Source organism: Peromyscus californicus, unplaced genomic scaffold (assembly GCF_007827085.1).
Source record: "Peromyscus californicus insignis strain IS unplaced genomic scaffold, ASM782708v3 Scaffold_13__1_contigs__length_99412109, whole genome shotgun sequence".
NCBI classification, from domain to species: domain Eukaryota; kingdom Metazoa; phylum Chordata; class Mammalia; order Rodentia; family Cricetidae; genus Peromyscus; species Peromyscus californicus.
In genome coordinates this window covers 93,601,006-93,622,220 of record NW_026294424.1, presented here as the reverse complement: position 1 = coordinate 93,622,220, position 21,215 = coordinate 93,601,006, and the positions used below count along the sequence as shown (strand labels likewise).

The 21,215-nt window shown below is 40.6% G+C and overlaps 1 protein-coding gene across 5 annotated transcripts in view; it reads left to right on the top strand.

Moving 5' to 3' along the window:
* The window catches only part of Mapk10 (mitogen-activated protein kinase 10), a 312,106-nt gene that overhangs the window by 8,994 nt on the left and 281,897 nt on the right, over positions 1-21,215 (top strand). The window contains exon 3 of one of the 5 annotated variants that reach the window (XM_052735542.1): positions 13,652-13,745. The exons of the other annotated variants lie outside the window; for them this stretch is intronic. The gene's annotated coding sequence lies outside the window, so the exon portion shown is untranslated. The remainder of the gene's footprint in view (positions 1-13,651; positions 13,746-21,215) is intronic. 5 annotated transcript variants of the gene reach the window in all.

Sequence of the window (21,215 nt, the reverse complement as noted above, 5' to 3'; positions counted from 1 at the left end):
AATGAGGACTTGTCAATATACTCTATTGTTCATGTAATAATTTCCCTTCTCAAGAACCACCACATTCTTGCCCAGCCCCATCTTAGAGACTCCTGCCAGGGACTCCAGTGCGTCTCTATCCACCTCCACACTCAGGGCTTCTCCTCTGTGGTTTTCTGCATAGTGCCAATTCTGCTTTTTCCCTCTCTCTGTTCCTTGCAGAAGGCTCCAACTTACAATACTTAACTTACGGTTTTGTCTTTGGTTTTTGGTGCTTTTTTTGTTTGTTTCACAGTAATGCTTAAGTGATATACATCCATTAAGAATCATGTTTCAGCAGCTAAGAAATGCAGAGACAGGGGAAATAGTCTTACTTAGGGGGGAACCTTCCCAGTTGCTTATCCAGTACCAAGTGGTCATCCCTGGTATCACATACATACAAAGTAACACAATACAGACTCTGAAGGCTGTAGTTACATATTTAGGAATATATATGTACACACATATGTGTGTACTCATGTGCATGTGCATGAGTGCAAGTGTGTGTGTGTGTGTGTGTGTGTGTGTGTGTGTGTGTGTGTGTGCAGATAATAACAGTTAATGAAAAAGAGATCATGAATTTGAGAGAGAGCAAAGGGGCACATGGGAGGAGGGGTTGAAAGGAGGAAGGGGAAAGGGAAATGATGTAGTTATATTTTAATTTCAAAAATAAAAAATCATTAAAAAGAATCCTTCAGATTGTGAGTCTTGGTCTTTTGCCCAGCTGGTGATGTGCTGGGCAAAATTTACTTGTGATGATTGGAAGCAGCAGGAATCTGCAGATCCCAATTAGCTGGATGAGGTACATAACACTTTATTATAAAATATGCTTTTCGTTGGGATGACGTCAGCCAACTGGAGGCTAATGGAAGTGTCCTGAGTCCATTCGAGGTGAAATAAGCCATGCTTGCAAGGTTGGGTGTAGTGCATGTGCTTTTGACTTCTGATAGTTTCAGCTTGTGATCTGTTTCCTGGAGGGAGCATCACAGTTGAGGAGCATCTTTATCTGGCCTTGCTGGTTGTCTTGGTTACTTTCCCATCACTTTGACCATAACACCTGTCTGAAGTAATTTAAAGGAGGAAGAGGTTTCAGAGAATTTTGGTCCATCGTGATGGGGAAGGGATGCTGGAAGAACTTCAGTCCATGGTGGCAGAGCTTGTGGCTGAATTCTTCCCAAGGTCTTTGGATCAGGAAGTAGATAATGAGTCTGGACTGGGGGTCATCCTCAAAGGCCTGCGCTAGTGACCTACCTCCTGAAGTCCCCACAGTTGGGAACAAGGTGTTCCAACATGACCTTGTGGAGGACATTCTATATTCAAACCATGTCATTATCCTCCCAAACATTTGCTACACTAAGAAAACACAGTGTGGGCCTCTTCTACAGCTCAAGAGAAATGCAGCATCCCAGGACCTTCTGAGACTCGCTGACTCAGAATGTGCATTTTCACAGAACTTGAGTGATTTTTATGCACATTAAAAATTAAGAGGTACTGTGTATGTTGGCTCTGGATTTCTTCTGGTGTCTTCTCTTAGAAATAGTCTTTTTAAAATCTTTTCCATTTGGCATTCTTTCTCAGTTCCTTTCGGCAATCTGAACATATCCCCCTCACTGGGTCTCTGCAGTGGCTTATGATGTGTGTGCCTTGTGACTACATTAATGAGGAAGTAATGGCAGCCAGGTTTATTTATCTCTGAAGCTCCTCTGTACAGTCCAGTATCTGCTACTTATTGAATGATGGTTTCTGGAAAGATGAGTGAGAAAGAGACACACAGACAAGAGACAGACAAACAGAATGACAGATGCAGGACAAAGGAAGATCTGGGAGGAAAGTATCCAGCTACATATAGAAACAACCGAACTATATAAAAGCATGAAAAATAGTATCTTTGACACAATCTGGAAAACGGCTTGGCAGAGTTCCCAATTTCATTTGAATGGGTGAAGCGATGACCTATAATGTCTGACATACCTCTCAAAAGAACGGATGACTCTAGTTTCTTTTTTACAAGCATTGCGTTTGGTGCCTGTTGTTGTTAGTTTTGCCAAAACTCATTTTGTTTTCCTAAACAATGTACCCACTGTTCATTTTACTATTTGAAGGCCATTGGAATATTGTGTGCAGTGTTTAATGACTTCAGTTAGGAAGGACGTTCACAAGAGGACGTGCGTCCTGAGAATGGGAGTGAGGACAGTGAAGACTGAGGAAATGTACCTTGCGATATAGCATCAGGAGGCATTACAGTGATTTGCCTGGAGTAGAGAAATGGAGGTTGAGGCTGGCCATGAGGAAGCATTGCTTTAAAAAAAACTTGGAGTATGTACTCACTCATAGGAGGATACTAGATGTGGAACAAGGATGACTGGACTGCTACTCACATCACCAGGGAGGCTACCTGGAAAACAGGACCCCAAGAAAGACACAGGGATTACCCAATGACAGAGAAATGGATGAGATCTACATGAACAGCCTGGACATGAGTGGGGGTAATGAAGGGCGAGGGTCGAGGGAAAGAGAGCTTGGGGGAGCTGGAGATCCCAGCTGAATCAACAACAGAGAGGGAGAACAAGGAATAGGAGACCACGGTAAATGAAGACCACATGAGAATAGGAAGAAGCAAAGTGCTAGAGAGGCCCACAGAAATTCACAAAGATACCCCCACAACAGACTGCTGGCAATGGTCGAGACACAGCCCGAACTGACCTACTCTGGTGATGGGATGGCCAAACACCCTAATTGTCGTGCTAGAAACCTCATCCAACTACTGAGGGATCTGGATGCAGAGATCCATGGCTAGGCCCGGGTGGATCTCTGGGAGTCCAATTAGTGAGAATGAGGAGGGTTTATATGAGCGAGAATTGTTGAGACCAAGGTTGGATAAAGCACAGGGACAAATAGCCAAACGAACGGAAACACATGAACTATGAACCAATGGCTGAGGGGTCACCAACTGGATCAGGCCCTCTGAATGGGTGAGACAGTTGATTGGCTTGATCTGTTTGGGAGGCATCCAGGCAGTGGGACCGGGTCCTGTGCTCATTGCATGAGTTGGCTGTTTGAAACCTGGGGCCTATGCAGGATCACTTGGCTTGGCCTGGGAGGAGGGGACTGGACCTGCCTGGACTGAGTCTACCAGGTTGATCTCAGTCCTCGGGGGAGGCTTTGCCCTGGAGGAGGTGGGAATGGGGGGTGGGCTGGGGAGAAGGTGAGGGGGGCCGGAGGGGGGAGAAAAAGGGAATCCGTGGCTGATATGTAGAACTGAATTGTATTGCAAAATAAAAATAAAAATTAAAAAAAAAACTTGGAGGGCTTTCACATGGGAGAGGTTAGAGCGTACAAGAATTTTTAAAAATGTAAATGGAGAAGAGACTGCCAAGTAGACAGTAGATATTACACACGGGAGAACCTGCTGCCTGTGGAATTGCTTATGTGTGCATGCTTTATGAACAGTAGTAAACTTTGGATCCATGTAAATATTTGACCATAGTCATGGTTCACCAAATATGAAAAGCTTGTTAGAGATTCTGTTGCTCTGTGTGGAAAAAGGAAGCAGCAAGATCCTTAGGATTCATGAGTTACAGTTGCTCAGACAAGGGCAGGAAGAATGAGGCTCTGATAAAGCTGAAGATGCCAGCTGACCCGACTGACTACTGTATACCACATACGCCTTGATGTGTTCTGTCTGTGCAGATCCATTCAGTCCCCTCCAAAGTCCTTCTGAACATACTGATTTTTACTAGTGATGACAAGGAAGTGCAGACTATTTAGTGGCTTTCCTCAGGTCATGAAGCAAGTGACTGCAGGGCCCGGGGACTTTTACTTTGAACTACATACTTAAAAAAAGGTTGATATGCTCCTTAATATTAAAAGTGAAAGATGGAGTCTTAAAACACTGATATGACTTAAATTTGAGGTAAACACCGAGACATGAATTCCAAGGAACAATACGGCTTCATTAAAGTAAGAGAAATTCCCACCAAACCCCTTACCAATGAGATAGATCAAGGACTGCTCTGAAATTTGTCATTCTAGAGTGCTGCTCTGTCTTGATTCTCAGTCACTGCTAACCACACTGAAACTGGAAACTAAATTCTTAGGGCTGTTTGAGTTAGTGAAATTAAAGGAAGTATTTTTCAAATAGAATTCTCATCTATCTCCCTCCCAAATTCCTATACTAAATCCTAGCTCCAGTCAAAAGGGTGAGTGCTCAGCATTAGAAAAATGTTCCTGTGAGAGAGAATCCGGAGAGCAGACTGGTCCTTTCCATCAAGTGAGGAAGGACATAGTGAGAAGGACATAGTGAGTTCTGAGCCAGGACATAACTCACAAGACACAGAATCCGATCGTACCCTGGACTTGGCAGCCTGCAGAATTGTCCCTTAGATTTTATTTATTTATTTATTTATTTATTTATTTATTTATTTATTTATTTATTTATTTATTTATTTATTTATTTTTTTAACAAGCTCCCCACTTTATATTACTCTATTACAGCAGCTCAAGTGCACCAGGAGTCTCCAGTTCTGTACACAATTGTGGAGACAGTTTCTTTACGTTGATTGATAGGCCCTCAGGCTATCTACCTCTAAGGATGACAGATGCAGAGTCACCAAGCATTCCTAAGTAACCTCACACTGGATCAGATGCTGTACTTTAGAAGTTGGATTTTCCTGGGTCTTACTTAGAGAAGAAATCAATGTCTCCAAGTCTTTCATTATTTCTCAGGGGTTTCATGAAAAATTCTCAGGGGTATTCTGATGGTAGGCATTAGAAGAACTATTATTGAAATCAGGTATGAGATGTTAAGAGAGTTTGTGTAACCTAAGAACTGTTTTCAAGTTAGAATGTGAAGAATTTAGTTTGCAGCTTAATAGTATTTATTGCATGTACCAATTTATTATTTATAGTGTAGATATAAACATTATAATGTTAAAAGAATCAATGTTTTCTTTCTAGCTGTCCTTTTGGGGGGCCTGGTTTGTGGGTATCTTAAATTTTGTCACCCACCTTTAAGTTCCTTTAGGTTTGAATGTGAACAACTTTAATGGTGGTGTTTCTAGAAAAACTGATAAGTCTTGAGAATCAATGTAGTTCAGTGTTGGAATACAGCTTAGCGTGTGTAAGTGTACCATTGGTGGAGGTGAACAGCTTAGCATGTGTGAGTGTACCGTTGGTGGAGATGTACAGCTTAGTGTGTAAGTGTACCATTGGTGGAGATGTACAGCTTAGTGTGTGTAAGTGTACCGTTGGTGGAGATGTACCGCTTAGTGTGTGTAAGTGTACCATTGGTGGAGGTGTACCGCTTAGTGTGTGTGAGTGTACCGTTGGTGGAGATGTACCGCTTAGTGTGTGTAAGTGTACTGTTGGTGGAGATGTACAGCTTAGTGTGTGTGAGTGTACCGTTGGTAGAGATGAGAGGACAGCATGTGGCAGTAGTTTTCTCACTTCATCAGGTAGACTCTTAGGATTGAACTCAGGTCATGAGGCTTGGCAGCAAGCACCTTTACCCATAGGTCCATACTGTTGGTCCAGCCTGACCCCATGTTGGGGGAATGACTCTGCGAAATATTGACTAGAAGACAATTTACACTATTTAAAAATTTTGTGAGTTTCAATAAATACAACATTTCACCCACCTATTGACTATCCTGTCTCCCATAGCAGTTCAAACTAGCAACATGGAATGTAGTCTGTCAGTAAGACTTCAGTTAGGGGACTTACCTTCTAGTCTTGCATTGTGTGTGTAAGTGTGTAGCTCTGATGGAAGCACCCACGATTTGCTAACCATCCCTGCTTCTAAACCAGACAGAGTGTGATATCTCCACTTACCCTTCTGGTTAAAGAATGTCCACGTCTTCTGTGAAAGACCACCATGAAGCAGACTGGCTGGCACACCTGGAACCCACGGTGTGAAATAACCATCACAGGCTTCTGAAAGATGGCATCCACACTTGGATGAATAGTTATTCCGCATTAAAGTAGCCAGCAACTGCAATCATGAAATATATAAGGAACATTTTATATGGAGTGAGTGAGTGCATCTGTCCTGCTTAGAAAGAGTGCTTTGAAGAGTTTAGAGAATTATTTTAAAGTTTTAATCATGTGTTTTCTGGAAAAGGAAGAAGAGCCTGGTGTAGGATTCTCACTGTAGCTCAGCCCCGAATTCATATTTTCTTGTTCAAGTCCTTGTGTAGATGAACTTCTACTGTGTTTGAAAGAGTTATAACAGATTATTTAAAATTATTTTTAATTATAAAATTGTATAGCTCAAAATGCACAGGTTGAAGCAAAGTGTGAGATGATGTCTAAGAGTTCGGGTCTAGTGAAGTACCATGGTGAGGTAGTGGTGGCCAGCAAAGGGACTCCGAAGGGATGAAAGCAGGTTCCTGGGCCCTAAAAGAGGAACAGACTTAGAGGGGTCTCAAAGATGGGCTTTGCAATGTGCAAATTTTTCCTTACCTTTTTCTTGTAATTATCTTAATTCTGCCCATTCCTATTTTCTCTAGAATAACCCCTATGATAGTTCAGTTACAAGAAATCAGTTTTTAATTATTGAGAATTCATTATCCTTTATAGTAGATAGTTTACACAGAGCCAACAGAATTGACTACATCTGTTCCCTAAGTCTATATCTTTTTCCATTAAAGAACTAGTGTACATATCTGCTCATTCACCAGTATACTTGTGAGATCGACTTTCAAACATTTGCCTTCAGAAGACACGATTTCTAAGTTGTACTGGGATTCATCAACATGGCAGGTGCAACTATTGGCACCTGAGTCAGTTAAGATACACCATCAATATTACACATTTGCATGAAGATTAGCAGCTACGTTTCAAGACCAGATTATTGTATCGGGGTCACTGAAGGATGAACAAACCACCACCTCCCCCCACTTCCTTCTTACAGATGTGCACTGTGCTAGGCACTGTAGAAACGTCGTCACTGTCCATGGACACATTGCTGTCAGACTAGGCCTTTGGGCTGAGGTCAGAAGCGGGGAAAATGTGACTAAGTGAATCTCTTACATGGGTAGTGTAGTTTCTTTCACAGCATTTAGGCTCAGGAAACAGCACAATTGTAAACAACTGGACTTCTACCCAGGCATTTTTAAATGGGTTCCGCAGAGTGCCATGAGCTCTCTGCTTTAAGGTGCCAGCTCTAGTTATATCTTCACATTCATAAAAAATTTTGAGCAACTAAGTAGACCATTGGCACTTTCCATATTAAGTAAATGTAAACTATCGAATGCATATACAATTCATTTAAAAATCAACAACATGAAAACCATTTCGGGCTAATGTAAGTGACGCTGTCTCTTTACCAAAGCTGCTTTCTTATGGAGTGAAAATCACGTGATAACAAAGTGGATTGTCTCACATTTTCTACAAATCTATTTAAAGAATAGTTTAACATAAGCCGGTGGAGTTCTCTTGTCTGGTCACCAATCTGCTGTCATCACATTGTGTTGCATCTGGGAGATGGCTGCACCCCTGCCAGAGAAGGAGCATGGCAGTGGTGAGCAGTGTCTTCAGAAGAGTTAGAGATATGGCTTAGAACAGCCTGGGTTTCCCTGAGGATGTCTTAGGAGTCTCAGGCATCGGGCCACTGTACTCAGGAAGGAGAAAATGCTACAATATAACATGTCTACAATGTAACTGTGAACATGTCTACAATGTAACTGTGAACATGTCTACAATGTAACTGTGAACATGTTTGCTATTGTTTCCACCCTGACTGTCACTCAAAGGTGCACGAGGTTCCAGGAAGGTGCTGTTTGGAAGTGAGAGGTGATGTTTAGTGAGAAAGAGGTCTTTCCATTATTTTAAAGAGATGGTGGGACTCTGGCCCTTCCTCTTTCTTCATGGCCACGGAATGAATGCTTTTGCTTCCATACCTGCTCCTGGCATGAGGGGCTATCACAGGCAAAAAGCAGCAAAGCTCGCCTACCATAGGTTGAGACACACCCAAACTGGGAGGCAAATAAACTTGTTCTCTTTGTACATGAATGTATCATGTTGGCTGTGGTAGCAGATGGCCGACTAACAATATTTTTGGTAACACCGAAGTTAGAAAGACAGTTTCTGGGAAGAGGAGCAGAATGCAGAAGGAGCAGCGTGGGTTTGGAGTTCAGAAGTTTAGTCCGTGTGACAGAGATGACAGTCAGGGTTCAGGTGGGGGCAGGGCTTGAATGGGCAGTGAAGGACCTGGGTCTGTTTTCCTGGATGATGAGTTGCTGTGCTTTTCTAAGCAAGTTAAAGAAAATGATTCTGACAGCAATGCTGTGTGTGACTGGAGATGCGGGTGGGGTGGTGGTGGTGCTAGGGTGACCAGGAGACAAGGTGAGCAGTCAGAAGAGGAAGAGTGGATCCAGCCTGAGGGAAAGTGTGCAGAGGGGCCCAGTAGGAGAGCAAGTCTCTGTACTTGAGGTAATTCAGAGTGAGAAGCTGGACGTGATGGTGGGAGCAGCCGGCTTCCTTGTGATTTTCTTCTGGGCTCAGGCAGTCCTGCTCAGCAGTGCTGGCCAGGCTCCGAGGCTTTGGGTTCTGCACATACACAACGTGGAAATGGATTGTTCGTCCATGTGTGTCACAGGAGTGTGTGTAATGATTAATAAGCTCTTTGATGGAAAGTCACTTCATTAAACTAAGCCATCAATAATAAAAATGCAAATGTTTGCCAGGTGCTTTTGCTCCTGTGTTGGGGGCTGCTGTGTAAACATGAAACACTTCCTGGGACTATTGCCACTGTTGATAACAGTAGAGTCATTACACAAAACGCCTATGCAGCAAACCGGGTTTTAGTTATTTCCAAAGAGGGAAGATGGAGCCAAGTGTGGAAGTCCATTGTGTTTATTTTATTTTATTTTATTTTATTCTGAATTTTTCTGGTTGGCAAGGAATTACCCAGTTAGTAGAGAAGTAATTTTGATAGTATTATTTCTGTCACACTCTTCTTAGATGTTCCATCTTTAGCATAGACATGTCCTGACTTTTCACTGTGCACAGGAAGAGTGATAAAATTGCTATGTCCAGTGCTTGTACCCATATTCTTGTCACTGTTGCTTGGGTCCATAATCTGACCTACAGTGCATAGTATGCTGGTCAAGTCTGAAGAGCCTGGTGCTTGACTGTTAACTTCAGTCCTATTACTTTATGAGATCCTGGCGATGTCACAACTTCTTAAGCTCCAGTCTCCTCACATGTAAAGCTGTGCTCTCAGTGTTCTCAGAGATACTTGAGAATAATGAGTTCACTGCACACACCACCTGCTGCTCAGTCATGCTGGGCTTTTTGCATTGTTTCCATATCTTTTGGAGCAGTCATGTTTTATAACCTTTATCATCAATATGTTTTCCTCTTTTCCTGGAATCTTGTGTGTGTGTGTGTGTGTGTGTGTGTGTGTGTGTGTGTGTGTGTGTGTGTGTGTTTGTGTGTGTGTGTGTGTGTGTGTGTGTGTGTGTGTGTGTGTGTGTGTGTAAACTCAGTATTAATTGGTCAGTAGTTAATTCAGGACCTCACAATTGGACATCAACCTTCTCTTTAGGTAAGATAACATTCTGAAGAATCTGTGCACATTCTTAAATTTTATTTATCTCCTCCTCATGTGTCATGGCTGGGAGTATTTCTTTAATTGCCCAGATAAATCAAATATTTGTTTCTGCCATGAATATAAAGGATCCAATAACTTGATTCTATTGACCAGTTAGCCTTCCTATAGCACATTTCCACACGATTGCTCTATGAAGAAAAATTACTTATACCTTCTTTATAAAAATGTTTTTATTAATTAAATTATTTGAGAATTTCATACAATGTATTGATATCAGAGTAACCTCCCCAACTCCTCCCAGATTTCCCAGTTCCCCAACTTTGTATTTTCTTTCTTTCTTTTTGAAAACCCATTGAGTTCAACCTGTATTGCCCAACTACTCTTGAGTATGGAGCTTACTCTATGGTGTGGTCAACCTACCATTAAAACTAAAGCTAACTCTTCCTCTTCCAGCTGCTATTAAGTGCCAATTGATCCTCAGCTATGGATGGAAACTTCCTTTTGAGCCTTGTAGTTTTTTTTAAAAAAGATCCATAACAGTATGTGTCTTCCTATTGATCAAGTTTCTTTAAAATTCTGCAAGGACCTTCCTGTGAAATGATTGCTACACAAAGCTATCCATGGGATACACACCACGCCCTTGGTGTGTGGCATGGAAGCTTGAGTTGGCTAGGCTGCCAACAGGCTTCTGTTCTGCTTTCCAAGCCAGGGCTCATTTTCCTAGTTTGCACAAAGACAGTAAGAGTTGACTAATTCTCTTGAGCAACTCATCAGTTATTAGCCATTAGCACCAAGAAGTGATATTCTTATATTCTTGTGGTTTTTAGCTAAAGACACATGGACTGATTCTCCTCTTTGTAGTAGCTGTTTGCTGAGTGGCTTCCTTTGTCTGTATTATCTCTGACTTCTTGGGGACAGGAATGAAATGAAGGTTTGCTTCCTGTGAAAAGTTGATCCCTGTTTGTTAATAGTAAATTATATCCTTTCCAAATTATATAGGACGGGTTGAAAATGGCTACTGGAAATAGCTGCTAGTAGAAGTAGCAAAATGATTGAATAGGAATGCAAATCAGAGTGCATTAGCATTTAATCAGCTCCTACTTCTGCGGTGCCGTGTTAGTATTTCTCTTAGTCATGCTGGCTTAGAGATTGTAGATGAGCACAGAGGGGGAGAGCTCTCAGTAAATTGTGGTCCTTTGTCTGGTATGAATTCACAGCGGTCAGAATCCAGGGCCTCTCTGTCATTTACCTACTCATATGAGACGAACACATCGTGGTCACACACCACATGTCTGATCCTGGCAGTGCTACCTAGCACTTAGTCTCTTTTTTTTTTCCTTTGCAAAAGAGGAATTTAATTGTTCCACTTTCATGAAGGTGGCTGTGAGAGTTAATTAAGAAAGAGATGCAAATTTATTAGGATAATGCATGGTAAAGAGGAAAAATTTGAAACTTAATGTCAAATATTACCATAGATTTGAAATATCATGGTGGTTAAGATTTTGGGTCCAGAGTTAGACTTGATTACTGTCTAAGTCAGTGGTTTACAGCCTTCCTAATGCTGCGACCCTTTAACATAGCTCCTCATGTTGTGACTCCCAACTATAAAGTTATTTTTGTTGCTATTTCAGAACTGTAATTTTGTGACTGTCATGAATCATAATGTAAATATCTGATATGTAGATGGTCTTAGGTGACTCCTGCTAAAGGGTTCTTTGATCCACAAAAGGTCACGAACCGAAGGTTGAGAAACATTGATCTAAATCATTTGCTGTCTTGGAATTTGGAGCCCTCTGTGACCTTTCTGTAAAATTGGAAACAGTCTTACAGATAGCAGCATAGTGTCTACTTCACAGCCTTCACTGGAGGAAGAGCTGGAGAGCTTTTGGTGTAATTTCTAATGGAATTCTTCGATAACTTTAGAATCCCGGTGGTTGAGGGTTATATAGCAGTTAGAAAAATAAATGCATATAGAAGTTACTTTGGATCATTCCAAGTAACTTACATGTAGGACCTCATTTATTTCTTGCCAAGTCCTTGCATGGTTTGAGCCCTGGAGCTCTGACATGAGCTGATGAAGGAATGAGGAAAGGACAGACGCATAGACACAGAAAAGACAGGATTGGGTGGTCTGGGCCCTCAGATGGAAAAGCCAAAACATCCTTGAAGTTCCCAGTGTTTATTGTATACAGTTGAACAGTGGGATGGGGTTATTGCATAGAGCTGAACAAAGAAACAGGGTTATTACATACAGCCAAACAAGGAGGCAGGTTTAGTCAGTCTTAGTAGGAGCAGATTCTGTAGGCGGAACAATCTTTGGGCTGTAAACATTCAAGGAAGAAAGCTAAGGTAGACGTTTTCTGCACACGCTCTCAACATTTGCACTCACACCTGGAGAAAACTTTGCCATCATGAGCCTTCCACCTGGGGAAGGCTTTGCCACACCCATGGGTCTGAGGCACAGGGGTTTTTGACATGGTCGTGCCCACATCATGAGCATGTGTTCACTCCGGGCTTCCTTTGCTCCCCCACGATTTCTCACCACTCCTCTTTATGACCCAGGTGCTGTGGATGTCCCTGTTTCTGAAGTCCAGTGCTCTGTGTTGCAGCACAGTGCCCATCTTGTCTTTACTTTATAGATGAGTAAAGTTATGCACAGAGCAGTTAAGGTTCCCAGCATGGAGGGTTGGAGAAAAGAATCCACGCGGCTTTGCTTGATGAAAATAATGACAGGAGCTGGCTGTAATAGTTGCAGAATGAAACTTGACTGTTAGGCTAATGGCTGTGTCCTGTCCTCTTCTAGTCCTAACTGCAACAGTAGTTATGATGTTTAAAATGCAGAGTCTCTACTAACACCAAAGAACTAAAGAAGGGAGACAAGAGTGAGTGGCAGGGAAGACTCGAACTTTCTTCTGAGACAAAAAAAACTGGTGCAGGGAGTGAGTCGGTAGCTGGGCTGCATCGTCTCTTGCAGTCCTGCTTCAACCCCTTCGCCTTACCTCTTTCTTGCTGCTTTTCTTACTCACTGTAGGACCCCATGGCGCTAGGCAGTTGACGGGCTTACTTTACCCCAGGGTCCCTGATGTGATAGTAGATGACTATCTTCACGTGGCTCTGCAGTCCCACATTCTTCTACCCATGTAACAGGACAGTGCCCTGCTTAGAGATGCTGTTGAAGGTCAGACTCACACTTCCCAAATTGCTTCTATTGGGCAATGTAGTCAAACTTAAAAAAAGAAAACCTTTAAATTACACTTATTGTTATTATTATTGTGTGTATAACAGGAGGCTGGGAGGTATGTGCATGTCATGGTGTGCATGTGGATGTTGGAAGACAACTTTATGGAGGTCACCAGGCATTCTCTGCAGGTGCCTTTACTGAATCAGCCATCTCCACAGGCCTGGCAACAATTCTTAAAAAATATTTATTTGTTTAACGTATATGAAGGTTTTACCTGCATGTGGGTGCCTGGTACCTGTGGAGGTCAGAAGAGGTCATTGAATCACCTGGAACTGGAGTCACAGATGGTTGTAAGCTTCTATGTGGGTGATGGGAATCAAACCCTTGTCTTTTGTAAGAGCAGTGGCTCTTAACTATTGTGCCATAGTCAACATTTTAAAGCCTTAGTTTCTTTATCTATGAAATGGATGTGTAGAGCACGTTGAGATGATTATGTTTAAAACATACAGAGTGTCTTCCTGGAGCAGAGAATTAAATTTCATTATTATTATTATTAGAACATTAGCACTCTGAAAAAGATTGGCTTGATGTGGATCATTACCAAGCAGTTTCATTACAGCAATAACAACAGAAACTCAGTTGCTATCATGACAAGTGCCCTGGGGTGTTTTTCAATATAATAAACTGATTTCATTTTTATCATCATTAACATGGGTGTTCCTGGTAAATCCTCCCAGACTTGGGGAGAGTGAGCTGTGGAGCCCAGAAGCACAAGGAAAGAAATGTGTCTGTAAATGCAGTCTGCTGTTTATTTGTATGAGTGAAATAATGTGTGTGAATGTGCTTTGAAATGTGGGACTCTCTATAAATCTAAGATATTGTTTTCAAACTGTCAATAGGAAATCTGAAAAGAAGAGTCAGTTTCACCAAGGAAGATATGAGAACAGGAGGTTTGTGACTTGACTGGAGGAAACTGGAATTTGAGCTGAAAAGGTAGAAAAAAACAGACATTGGAAAAAAGCATATATTCTTAGAATAAAGTGACCAGTCTTACAGTATTGGAGTATCTGACATCTATGGGGGAAAATAATGAAGTCCCAAGTGCTGGTGGGGGATTCTGAATGACACTCAGTGTTTTCTCTAGGGTTTCTATTGCTGTGAAGAGACACCATGCCCATGACAACTCTTAAAAAAGAAAACATTTTTTTTTAAATTGGGGCCTACTTACAGGTTCAGAGGGACATGGTGTTGGAGGAGGAGCTGAGAGTTCTACATCTGGATTTACAGGCAGCAGGAAGAAAGAGTGAGCCACCACCAGGCCTGGCTTGACCTTCTGAAACCTCAAAGCTTGCTCCTGGTGACACACTTCCTCTAACAAAGCCACACCTCCAAAAATGCCACTCCCTATGAGCTGATGGAGGACATTTTCATTCAAACCACCACACTCAGTCCACCATGTCAAATCTCCAGCTTCAGTGCTTCCCTCTCCTGGGAATTAGCAACCTTTTCACTCCCTGTATGTGGAATAGAGGTGACAGATTAGCAGCGTCTCCCCCTCCCTGCTTTTGGCCCCGTCATTGATGAAGTGACTGTTTGCTCTCCTATACCATCCTGTGTTTGCACTGGTGATTCTGAGTCTACCATATGAAAAGCCTAAAGTTACCAGAACTTTCTGTTTCTCCACTCGCCCTCTGTGAATAGTCAGTTTGTCCCTTATGATTTCTAAAACCAGAGGACATCCATTCAGGTCAATGTGGAAAGAAATCTTGTTAGTTTCTAAGGAGGCCACCTGAAGTGATATCAGCATGATGGATGCTCAAGATGACAATTGTCCCCTCGTCACCAGTGCAATAAGCCATTTCTAAGTTGAATCTACGCTTAAAGTTTTACTGTCTTAACCTGGGCCATGCGAAGGTATGGGTAATCAACAAGCACATTTTTAAAAAAAATTTATTCAATGAATATTTACTGCATGCCAGATCCCGTTCTATCTGTGGGAACAGAGTAACGAAAATGATGAGTTCAAAAATCACTTCATAGAGCTGCCATTACAGCTGAAAGAGGCCGATAACCTGGATCACTGGTTAAAATACGGTGATGCTCGGATGTCAACATGACTAAAGAGAATATTAAGAATATGCAGCAAGGAGTATGATAGCGAGTTACAATTGTATGTAAGGGAAACAGGGTTCCTCGATGGCTGTCAGTAAGGTGGTTGATGTGACCTTAAAGGAATGTGTGTCTTCCCTGTAGATGTTTGTCTCTCCCCAAGCTGTATGACTAAAAATGAAAGCTTTTGTGGAGTTTTTGGGCTAAGTTAAAATGTTTAATTCTGTGAAAGACCATGTCTCATACTGGTACATCCAACCCTGGAGTTAGTCACTGTGGGTTATCTTTCCAGCATAAACATCACCAACAACAAAAAGAAACAATTTAACCTTTTGAACTTATTTCTCTCTTATAAAATTGATTCTGCCCTTACTTAAAAATGATCTGACATTAATTTATAGAAGCAATTTCTTGTTCTAGTTATTTTCTAAAGGTTACTGTATGACATTTTCTTGTTCACCCATCTATTATTTGACCTCATACTGATTTCAACACAAATTACACTTTTCTTTTTAGATAAAAAAAATCATCTTTGGATTCTACTTTGAGTTTCTCCGGCTAATTTCCAGATCAGGGGCATATCTCTGACATTACATGAGCAACAGAGGGTTTGATCCATTTATTCTGAGGCAAAAAGAAGAGTAAGAAACAGAGAAAGGAGGAGGAAGTGAGTGAGAGCAAGAAGATAAAAATCTGCTGGGAGGGTGGCTCATACTTGCAATCTCAGTACTGAGGACGTTAAGACAGGAGGCTTACCATGAAATAAATCAAGGACAGCCTGGGCTGCACGGTGAGGACCTGTTTCAAAAAAATAAAGCAAAAATAATTTTAAAACAACCATCATTTTATTTTTTTATTTCTGTTTTTAGCAATAGTATCTTTTTTTTTTTTTTTTTTTTTTTTTTTTTTTTAAGCAATCACCTGGTACTTTAAAGTATGATGATTTTGGACAGACTTAAAAGCTCCAAGAAAGAATTATTGTTATCATGTATATGAATGTGTGTCTATGTGTGGGTACCCACAGAGTTCATAGAGGGCATTGGATCCCCTGGAGCTGGAGTTGTAGTCAGTTGTGAGCCAAGCAGTCTGAATAATGGGAAATAAACTGGGGTCTTCTTCAAAAGCAGTTAAGTGTTCTTAACTCTGAGCTGATGCAATTACTTATATTGTTACATTATTAAATAAGAAACCAGGAATCAGATGTCAGGGTTAAAAACCTGGTTGATCAGAGAAGCAGCAGGGAAGCAACCAGTGGCTGCCTCTCTCCTTCCTTGATCCAAAAGGCCCGTGAATCTTTCTAAGCCCTTCCCTACTACTTCCCGTGTCTCTCTGTTTGTCCTGGGTCCTCCAAAACTTCCATGGCTAATTCTGGCCAGCTAGTAGCTAGCTTTGCCCTCTGATTCAAAGTAGACTTTATTGTCAGTCTCGGGAGTGTCAGAGTGCAATTAAAATACCCCACAACATTTCCAAATTTTTGTCTAAATAAGAAGGTGCTAGGGATGTCTTTCTGTATGCTGTGAATGTATTGCTCTGATTGATTGATAAATAAAATGCTGATTGGCCAGTAGCCAGGCAGGAATTATAGTATAGGCAGGACAAGAGAGAAGAGAGTGCTGGGAAGAGGAAGTCTGAGTCAGGAGATGCTGCCACCCACTGCTGCCATGAGAAGCAGGATGTAAAGTACTGGTAAGCCACAAAGCCATGTGGCAACTTATAGATTAATAGAAATGGGTTAATTTAAGATATAAGAACTAGATAGCAAGAAGCCTGCCACGACCATACAGTTTATAAGTAATAAAGTCTCTGTGTGTTTACTTGGGTCTAAGCAGCTGAAGGCCTGAGCGGTACTGGAAAAAACTCCAGCTACAAGAAGGGAAGGTTTGAACTTTAACACAGTAGTACTATATACAATAAGAACAATTACCAGATAAGAATGACATTCACAATATCCAGTCCATTTGTATTTGGCATATTTGGAGAAGATATTTCATTATCTATCATTTCTTGGTGAGTCCAAAGTGTTGTACCTAATTTACTTTCTATCATAACTAAGGAAGACTATAATTATAACTATCTAGTCTTCAATCCCATCAGAGATCCAAAAAAGATATACTACTACCTGAGTAAAAAGGAAGTGCAGAGGAAACAACTTCCAAAGCTATAGAAATGATAGAAACAGCTGGTTTCCTGGAGAGTCACCCAGGCTTCCTCTGTAATGTTGGGGCATCCATCTTCAGCCTACAGATCTAGAATATGTGACAGACTTTTCTGTGGAGCAGGAATTTTGAAGGACTGTCCTACTTTGGCTTAGCAAAGTTTGGCACTTGCCTTCTTTTGTGTCCTGCTTGTCTAACTTGGACAGCATACTGCCAGCAGTTTAGGCAAGGGCAGTTTCTTACCCAGATTGCTAACTTTGCCACAATGAAAGCAAACTCCATATGGAGGTTCTTTGATGCCCAACATCTTTTTTTTTTAAGTAAATTGGTGCTTTCTGGAGCAGATGTATCTCATTGTCATGAAAAGCTTTATGTTAAAATATCTTAAATGACATATTCTGTAGGTCTCTGAAGTGTTTGAAGACCATCTAGCTACTTAAAACATATCTCTGTTTGATCTTGAAAGCATACCTAACATGACTATAAGTTTGATTGTTATAGATGTGTGGTGACATTGTGTTCCCCAATATATTGTGCACCTTAATGAACTTATCTGGGGTCAGAGAACAGAACAGCTGCTGTATTAGACAGAGAGGTCAAAAAATGGTGGCACACACACCTTTAATCCTAGCATTGTGAAGGCAGAAATCCATCTGGATCTCTGTGAGTTCAAAGTCACACTGGAAACAGCCAGGCATAGTGACACATGCCTTTAATCCCAGGAAGTGATGGCAGGAAGCAGAAAGGTATATAAGGTGTGAGGACCAGGAACTAAAGCCTGGTTAAACTTTTAAGCTTTTGAGCAGCAGTTCAGCTGAGATCCATTTGGATGAGGACACAGAGGCTTCCAGTTTGAGGAAATGAGATCAGCTGAGAAGTTGGCGAGGTGAGGTTGGCTGTGGCTGGTTCTGTTTCTCCGTTCTTTCAGGGTTCACCCCAATACCTGGCTCTGGGTTTGTCTTTATTAATAAGACCTTTTAAGATTCTTGCTACATAGATGACTAACTATTAACCTGTCTTTCTTTATTATCCTAGATAACTTTTAAGAATGAAATCTTTACATTTTTGAAGAAGCTGCATAGGTATAATACCTTAAATAAAAGTAGAAACATATATACAGTATAACAAAAATAACTTTAAATTTGTGTCAATAAACAAAAATATCTTAAACAAGAGTAGAATCATATATACAGTATAACAAAAATAAACTTAAATTTGTGTCAATATATAAAAATCCATACCAATGTGAAATATTTGAGACTAGTTGCTTTTTTACTTTAAAATCTACCTTTTTATACTATATCCTTGAATCTAATTTCCTCTGCTTAATTTCTTCCCTAACTACGACCAATAACAATTTGTAACCAACCTCCCTAAATGATGACAATCATCCTCTGAATGACAAAAAACAAAACAAAACAAAAAACAAAACAAAACAAAACAAAAAAAACCCTCCTCACCTCTTGGGAATGTGGGCATCATATTCTTAAAATTGCTTCCTGTTGTCTGGGGGTGACAGCATCTGTAGGGGACCCTGAGAAAATTGAGATAATGGCCAAGTCCCGGGAGAGCTAGCTGTTGTCCAGTCTCAGTGTGATGGGAAAGCACAGGGCTTATCTGAAGTCCTGACTGGAGTAGTCTGCAAGGCTGGACCATCTTATCTAACCACCTTGAATTGTCCTGAGCAGTTTGTAGTCCAAAGCTGATCTTTGGGTGGTGCTTGTCAGCTTAGTGGTGCTACCACAATCCAGGTGGATTTGTCATTTTGGAGCCCCATCCTTTTTTTTTTTTTTTTAAGAGACTTCAAAGATATTGCCAGGAGTGGTGATGGGTCACTGCAGAAAACTTAAACATTTTAAATGTCATATGTATCAGATCTCTAAGAGATTAAAGGGGCACAATTTGTTAAGTATATCTGGGGTACCCAAACCTAATTCCTAGTTACCTGCTTCAGAATGAAGCCTGAAATCACATAAAGGAAACTAGATGAAGTCTATTTCTAGCATTAGTTAGTGCTCTGTATGACTATTAATATCATGACAGAAAGTTTATATATATATATATTTTTTTCATCTTAAAAATTTTAAGATAATACTTATACCTTAAGAAAAGTTTTAAAGAGTCAAAATAAAACCAAAGGATCATGAGATTAGTAGCAATAGAATAGTCCCTTCATTTTGGTTTTTCTTCTGTGGTGGCTCTTCTGATATGAGATAGAGATTTAGATGTCCTTTTAACAAGCATGCTTGGATTTAGAGAAGAGAGTCGTGCTCCAACTCCAAAGCCAGCTTTAATTTTTAACTGAATTGGGACTACAAATGGACCATTTGCATTATATGTCTGTAGAGAACAGCAGAAACAAACATTTGGGGAGATTTATGAAATTTTATCCTGTTGGAAGTATGCTATACCATTAGCACAATTTACTCTTTTTCTTGGGACACTTTTTCTTTATGATTTGTCCATCTTCTGATGTTTCATTTGTCCAGTGGTCTTCAGATTCCTTAGTTGGATGCTTTTATTTTCCTGGAAAGAAAAAAAAAAAACCCTGCCCCAATCCTAACTTTGAGAAGTTTCCTTTTTGGCAGGTTATATCTGATCAAATGAAAGGCATTTGTTAGTCTTATGAGTTAGTTTAGATTGAACGGCCATGCTATTTGATGAACTATTGCCTCTCCTAACCAAGAGGGTCTCTTCTGTTCGAACTTTATATTTATCAGTCTTGATAGTATCCATAGCTTTTCTTCTCCCGTGGAAACAAAAGCAAAACCTCTTTTTCAATGTAACATATATCCTGGTTTCCATTCTGAGGTCAGCACATCTTTAAAGTATACAGGCTGATTTAATTCAGCAGTTTTTTTTCTATCCGATGTCTCTGCACAGCTGTTGTTCCTTTCTCATTAGAAGTTAAAAAAATTTAAAGTTAATAAAGCATGGTGCAATCTATATCTGGGGGTCCAGTTGTTTGATAAACATTGATCATGCACAAGAACATGTTTACTGTCATGGTGATCTCAGAAAAGGGACTCTAGGACACACTTGGAGATACACAACAAAGTATAGCTTTAGAAGGGTAGGAGAGAGGATGGGAGGGTGTTTCTCTATTCTTTAGGATGGGAAAAAATATTTAAGAGCGTTTGATGTACAGGTAGAGAAGAGAGTTTCTTCTCCCTTAAAAGTCCCTGGAATCATGTGATGATTTCTTGTTTGTCATACCCATCAGTCAGGAGCATTACATTCAGATTCAAAATCTGTAGCCAGAAAAACACTGGTGTATGGCTTCTTTGTGGAAAGTCTTGGGAATAGGTGTGTTATGAACACAACCAGCCACAAGTAGGTTTTCCTACCCAGCGTGACATCCATCGTCTTTCAGTAAACATCACTCCATTTGCTCACGTCCATCTATTACTGTAAAACTGCAGATGGCAGAATACCTTGAGGAAGCCTCTTTAAAGATGTCTTCCTCTTGTAACTTCAAGTCAGGCTTAGTTTTGTCCAGGTTGCTGGTTCGTCATCCTTGCCATGATCTCCAAATTATTAGGAAGCTCTTGTAAAAGTCTTTATGTAAATCGACAGCACGAACTGGCTGCTTCCCAGTGTGAGAGGGCGGTAAAGTCAACTCTAGCCATGCTGCATCAGACCATAAGTCACACCTTCACTCATGGGCGATTTGAAAGGGGCATTATTTCCTTTTTTCTACTATAGAAGCTTATTTACTGAGAATGCCTCTGCAATGGAATCTGGAAGGTGTGCTCTGAACCGTTCCTTCTCAAACTTGAAGTCACAATGTGACTTTGATAAGCCAGTGAAAATCTTTAGAATCAATAAAAAAAATCTTCTCAAAGAGTGAGGACAACTTATACAATGGCACATTTAAAGTAAAGTTACAATGAATGTAAATGCTATTTCAACTTATATTTTATTTCAAGTTTTATTAAAGGTATTTAAACAAAATGCGTTTGTAAAATGCAGGGTTTTTGCTGCTTCACCTCAAAGTCTTAATTTGGCTGTATTTTGAGTTTATATCTTTCATATTATTTGGAAAAATAAAACAAAATTATTGAGTTCTGTAAGCAGAACTTTGTTTTTTGGGGTTAAATGCATGCTTTAGGGGGAAAATGTAAGGTTAGTAATTCAGAAACCTGTTAGTCAATACAGAAAGAAAGTAGAACCAAAGCTAAGAGCAGAAGGGTACATC